The sequence below is a fragment of the Mus caroli genome, chromosome 14 (genome assembly GCF_900094665.2).
Source record: "Mus caroli chromosome 14, CAROLI_EIJ_v1.1, whole genome shotgun sequence".
NCBI lineage: Eukaryota > Metazoa > Chordata > Mammalia > Rodentia > Muridae > Mus > Mus caroli.
In genome coordinates, this window is record NC_034583.1 from 2,306,986 (window position 1) to 2,313,582 (window position 6,597).

The 6,597-nt window shown below is 40.3% G+C and overlaps 1 non-coding gene across 1 annotated transcript; it reads right to left on the minus strand.

Annotated features, from left to right (window-relative positions):
• Positions 1-101: 101 nt before the first annotated feature.
• Positions 102-208, minus strand: LOC115029369. The gene has a single exon (XR_003834921.1). It is a non-coding gene; the product is annotated as a U6 spliceosomal RNA (small nuclear RNA).
• Positions 209-6,597: the final 6,389 nt, after the last annotated feature.

Sequence of the window (6,597 nt, forward strand, 5' to 3'; positions counted from 1 at the left end):
GAAGGTATATCCTTTTGTTTTAGGATAGAATGTTCTGTAGATATCTGCCAGATCCATTTGATTCATAATTTCTGTTAGTTTCACTGTGTCCCTATTTAGTTAAAAATATGGAACGCTTCACGAATTTGCGTGTCATCCTTGAGCAGGGGCCATGCTAATCTTGTCTGTATCGCTCCAATTTTAGTATATGTGCTGCCGAAGCGAGCACTATTTCTATTATAATTCATAACAAGAGCAAAATTACAGTTGTGAAGTAGCAATTGGAATAATTTTGTGGTTGGGGTCACCACAATACAAGAAGCATATTACAGGGTTCTAGTATTAGGAAGGCTGAGACTCACTGACTGCTAAGCTCACTGGGCCATATGTGTGCTTTCTCTAACCTCTCTCCTTCACTTGCTTCTCCACTTCGCTATATCCCCTTCCTCTTCTATGATGCTGCTGAAATTCTTGGCTGGCAGTGAAATGGGGCCCTAGCACAAGACAAACAGAATTCTTGAATTTTCCTACCATTAATGAAGCACAGTGAATCAGTGTCCCTGTTCTCCTTCTTATTTTATCTTCCCCTACGGGACAGATAGTTTAGTCTGACAAAGACTGAATACAGGTTGGAGAAGCAGATAGTAAAACTGGTGAGAGACATTTTCCCCCTTACTCTTCTAGCTGCAGCTCCAGAAAGAAACACAGAAATCCTCCCAACTAAGGCTCGGGATTTCAGTTCTCTTTCTAGAAAACTCGTCGAGTCTCAGGCTTGTTTCCATGGGCTGATTCTCTCTGACTTTGCTAACCTCAGTCTACTGTATAGCAATCAAGGTGCCAACTCTAAGCGATCTTTATTCCCCCAATTGCTCAAGATAAATTCTCAAACTCTTTTGCTGCTATTCAGTCCCTATCAGCAGACCACCAGCTTCCTCTGATTTCATTCCTGCCATACCAAAGCACTTGCCAATTCAATACTCGGCCATTCAGTGTTTTCCATATACTCTCTCTGAAGTTCTCTGCCTGTGTGCTTTTTAAAAAATATTGCTTATTTCTGGAATGTTCTTTCCTCCTCCTTCCCTCCATGATTGTACTCATCTCGGGTGCTGTCCTCTTCTTGCAGGTTTCCTAACATGCCTTTTGGCTGGAGCAGCCTTGCTTGTCTGTGGTCCTTTAGCCTTCTATGAACAGAACACTGGCACCTGGAATTCCCTACAAAGGTTGTGCTAATCTGAAGTTCAGTTTTACCCCAATACAGACCACTTGAAGATAACATATTATGTCTGAACTCCATATCCTTTTCCCCACAGTAGCTAATGCATATTAGGGAACTTGATGGATGAGTTTAGAGACAGTAATTGAGGTGTTGTTCATATTATAATTGTTGATGATATATGGTGTAGTAACTTGAGGATGGAAAATTTCACCATGCATGGTCCCCCTGGATCCCCTGGATCAACATTAAGAACAAGCCCAGTCAGGATTGGCTGCCTAGAGACATGGTTTGAAATGGATTCTATGGTTGTGTCTTGTGCTACTAGGACCCAGTGCTGTGATTGATTGGTAATGCCGCTCATGATACTACATCAGAATTGACAGACAGGTCAAGCATTAAAGCATTTTGTTCTTATCAGATATACTTTTTTCATGTTGCTACAAAAAAAAATCTTGATGAATGGGATAAAAGGAGTTACAATGGAAAGTTGCTTTCCTGACATTTTCATGGAACTAGCACAGAATTAGAGATATTGTGTAGCCATGAGCTTTTCCACCTGTGCCCCAGTTCCTGAATGACTCAGGAACTTATTGTTTCTTAAATGCCTAAGCCATAAGCTTTGGCTTGTTCCCCAACTAGCTTGTAACTTACGTTAATCCATTTATACTGTTCTGTGTCTGCCACATGGCTAGTTGCCTCTCCTCAGCTTCATAAGTTGAACTTCCCCTGAGTCTGTGGGGAGAGGATGAGGAATCCTTCCACATGCTTGACTATCTTCCAGAGTTCCTGTCTCCCTACCAGATGTCCCACCTTCTATTCCACTCTTTCCTATAGGCCATAGGCTTTTTAACTGATAGGTGATGCTTCTGTATGATACAAAGAGATAATCCCTACAATACTGGATTAGAAGCTTGTAGTAAATTGCAGAATTTCTAGTTCTCCACATGTAAAAGGAATTACCAATACTCATTATACCTGTCTCACAATCAAAGAAGAAAGTATGTCTCCTGATTATAAGAACAAAATGAGACTCACTTTAATGGATCGGTGTATTATATCTTAGTTTCAGTCACTTTGATTGCCCATATCCAATGAGTCTCTGTCCTTGGCATCCAGCCTGGTGGTAAGTCTTCATCTAAAACAAATGCTTTCTGTCTGGACAACACTGCCCTTCACTCTCTGATCATGTGGACATGGGTCATTTCCTGTATTTTGCACATTCTTCGTTTAATTCTCAGGCCATTTTGACTTTTTTATTTTTAACCAAACAGGAGGTAGCTCATCAGGTCAGACTTTCTTAGTTCTGCATTATCCCTTTCTTGTGTTCATTTCTCAACGTATTCTCAAGAAAACAAAAATATCTAAGAAGGACAGCCTTTCCTAGGGATAATGATAGTGTCTTGAACTATATAAGATATTTACAGTAATTAAGCTTGTTCTTTAACAAACATGCACATATCATACATTCTGTCCCTCCCTCCCTCCTCACCCTCCTTATCTCACTTTCATCCTCCTTCCCTCCCCTACAAACACCTGTCGCACATTAATGTTTTTAGTTTGTTTTGTGGCCTACTAAATTTAACTAGGGCTGACTGCTTGACTATGGGTTTGGTGCTATCCATTCATTCCTGGTGCTCTTATCAATGGGTAAGCATCTGAAGATAGTGTCTGCCCCTCCCCCCTTATTATATACGAGTATCCAATAACTCTCATGGAGAGATAGGGTTTCTGTGCCTTTCCCTCATCAATGCTTGACTGTCAGTAGACCTAGTCTTGTGCAGTCCACCCCAGGATACCACAGTTTCTGTGAGGTCATGGTTGCCATAGTGGCATCATGCCCGAAATTTGGCACTCTTCAGTCCTTCCTACCTTCTAGCTTTAACATTCTTTCTAGGGTCCTCTTCTGGGATATTCTCTAAACCTCCAGGTAGATGGCATAAATATCCTGCTTAGGGCTGAGCACTCACCAGCACTCAACTTATTCTCAGAATTTTGAGCAGCCACGAATCTTTGTATTAACTGTGGTTCATTGTAAAGCACAGTTTCTCTAAGGCCAACAGTAAAATTTCTCTATGGGTATAAACATAAATATTTTGAAGAGAGTTTGATGCTATTTCAACTTGGCTAAATAAAAGCAGTAATATGGAGTCTATAATATTTCCAGCCTTGAGTTTTCTTTCCTTTTTTAATTGGATATTTTATTTATTTACATTTCAAATGTTATCCCTTTTCCAAGATTCTCCTCTGCAAAGCTCCTATCCCATCCTCCCTCCCCCGCTTCTATGAGGGTGTTCCCCAACTACCCACTCCCACCTCACCACCCAAACATTCCCCTACACTGGGGCATTGAGTCTCCACAGGACCAAGGGCCTCTCCTTCCATTGATGCCAAATAAGGCCATCCTCTAGCTACATATGCAGCTTGAGCCATGGGTCCCTCCATGTGTATACTCTTTGGTTGATGGATGGTTTAGTCCCTGGGATCTCTGGGGGAGGTCTATTTGGTTGATATTATTGTTTTTCTTATAGGGTTGCAAATTCCTTAAGCTCTGTCAGTCCTTTCCCTAACTCTTCCCTTGGGTTCCCCATGCTCAGTCCAATGGTTGTCTGTGAGCAACCACATCTGTATTTGTCAGGCTCTGACAAAGCCTTTCAGGAGACAGCTATATCAAGCTCCTACCAGCAAGCACTTCTTGGCATCCATAATAGTGTCTGGGTTTGGTGTCTGTATATGGGATGGATCCCCAGGTGGGACAGTCTCTGGATGGCCTTTCTGTCAGTCTCTGCTCCACACTTTGTCCCTGTATTTCCTTTAGACAGGAGCAATTCTGGGTTAAAAAATTTGGAGATGAGTGGGTGGCCCCATCCCCCAACCTGGGGCCTTGCCTAACCTCTGGATCTGCCATAAGTTTTTGACAAATTTTACAGTGCCAGACATTAATTTCCTCTGGTGGAGTGGGCCTCAAATTCATGTGGAGAGTGGTTGGTTACACATTTAATAATTGTGGCATTGTTGTATCAGTGGGCACATTATACCTAGTGTGTTGGTATTATGCAGTTCAAGAAGGTCACAGATGGGTGATGCTGTTGATACTGTTTACTCCCAGTTGCCCACACAATACCTTTTGACACCATGAAAACTAGCCAGCAGAGAGGAAGCTTCCAGTTAAGTGGAAGATTGATTTTTCTATATCTTTCACCCAAGAAATTTGTATCTTCATCAATTATCTAGGTCTCATGGATATGAAGAAGATATAGAAAGAGCATGAAGTGTTGTGGTATCCTGAAAGACTTCCCTAACTTCGAAGCAGTACATCTAGTTCTGAGGTTCTTGTTTCATAATCTATGGCTTTTAGGGACAGCACTATCCAGCCAGGAAGGTTCTCCTTTTGCTTTAAAGTATGTTTTTAAAATGGTTTGCAAAGTAGTAGATTTCTATACAGCTTTTTCATATACCCACTTTGGTTAGCCCTTCTTCATCCCCACACTCCTGTTTAAAACACCTATTCCTAACATGCTTCTCTAAATATCCATATCTAGCTACTCTCCACCTTATTTCAGGCATCCCTTTCTGGTTTTCTGGCTTCTGCTGTTGCTTCAAGATCCACACATATCTAAAGACTCAAATCTATACATGACAAAGAACATGTGTTTCTTACCTATCTGGGCCTAGGTTTCCTTACTCAATATAATTGTTTTTTCTATATTCTTTTATCTACAAATTTTATAATTCCACTTTAATTATAACAGAATAAAATTCTACTGTGTGTATATAGCACATTTTCTTTATTCTTCCATCAGTTGTTGGCTGTCTAGATTGATTCCATTTCCTAGTTGTGGTGAAGAGAGCAGTGATGAACACAGATTAGCAGGTATCTCTTAGAGTGTGTACAGTTTTTTTTCCCAGTGAGGCTCCCAACAGTGATAGTTCCACATACTGAAAAAGCTAATTTAGAAACAAAATGATGTCCAAGTTAGTTCATTACTTTTATGTTACATTTGCTTTTAAGGTCTAAGAAATAACTCTGGGTATTGACTTTTTTAAATATTAAAGTCTTTTTATTGAACCACTGCCAGCTGCTTAATTTAAAATGAAAGTCAGAGAACTAAGAATGGTCTGAACATTTAAAATCTATTATAATTGTCCTTGATGGCCAAATGAGTGGATCTGTACATATGAAGTTCATATTAACTAGAATCTTGCTGGACGCTTCTGCTCTGAATGACTGTAAAAAAAATGAGCTGCTTCCATTCAGGGACACCAATTCAATCAAAAAATTAGAAATCTAGAAAATCTATTGTATTCTACCCCACCCATCACAAGGCCAAAGTAGAAAATGAAACTGCAGGAAGAAAGAATTTCATGAAATGTCAGGAATGCCAGTGGGAACCAGTGACATAGAGGAATTAAGTCAAGAGGATTTGCCTTGAGGAATAAAGCTACAGATCTGAAGGGAAAGCAAGGAGAAATGATTGCCCCATGTTATTTGAAGCCGAGCTAGTAACAGTGTCCTTGTGGCACATCTGCTTCCAGGTTGCCTCACAGAGTTCTGAGACATCACTAACAGCATCCCAGAGGCTCTTGTCACTGTCAGGTATTTGGATATTTTTGATAGTCTAGAAGCATTGGTGGGCTGTGTTAGTGATTGTAGTAGTGGTTTGTTCTTGTTCTTCTTCATGACTGTAAATATTGATTTTCCTGGGAGTTCCACTGACTCTTCTGAGAGCCAAGAAGGGCCTGTGTACAGATCTCAGAAATATTTCATGATTTTATAAACCATTTTTCTTCAGTTTGATTGGCTTCCTGGCAAAGCTCCAGTAGCAGGAGCTGAGAGGCCATGGCTTTCCAGAAGATAAAGTATACTCTAGTTAGTATGTGAAATGTCTGTCCAAGGAAGTAAAAACAAAACAAAATAAAACAAACAAAACACTACAACAACAAAAACAAGCAAAATCAGGGCTGCTGCATCCTTGGTGAACAACAACAGCAACAACAACAATAACAACAACAAATCCTTAAATGTACTATTCTGGGCTGGTCAGACCTAATCTAGTCAAGGTGAGGACGTTCAGATTGCTGTTAAGTAGAGGAGACATTTTGAATAGGAAGTTGATACGCATCACAGCCTGAAAATGAGAGAACCATTGTTCACAGAGGGCATGGCTTCACTAGTCCTAATTTTAAAAACAATGACATTTTCACTTGCTTTTCAGTAGGAATTGCATTGCCACATCTACACAAGAAATCCAGTTAGACACACTTTAGAAAACTTATCCTAGATATTTGATGATAGTAAAAAGCATCCCCTGCAAAAATGGTCAGGGTAGAAATGAATGTCACCAGAGGAGATAAACAGATGGCAAATAAACATACGGAGGGCCAGTGAGATGACTCAGTAGGTA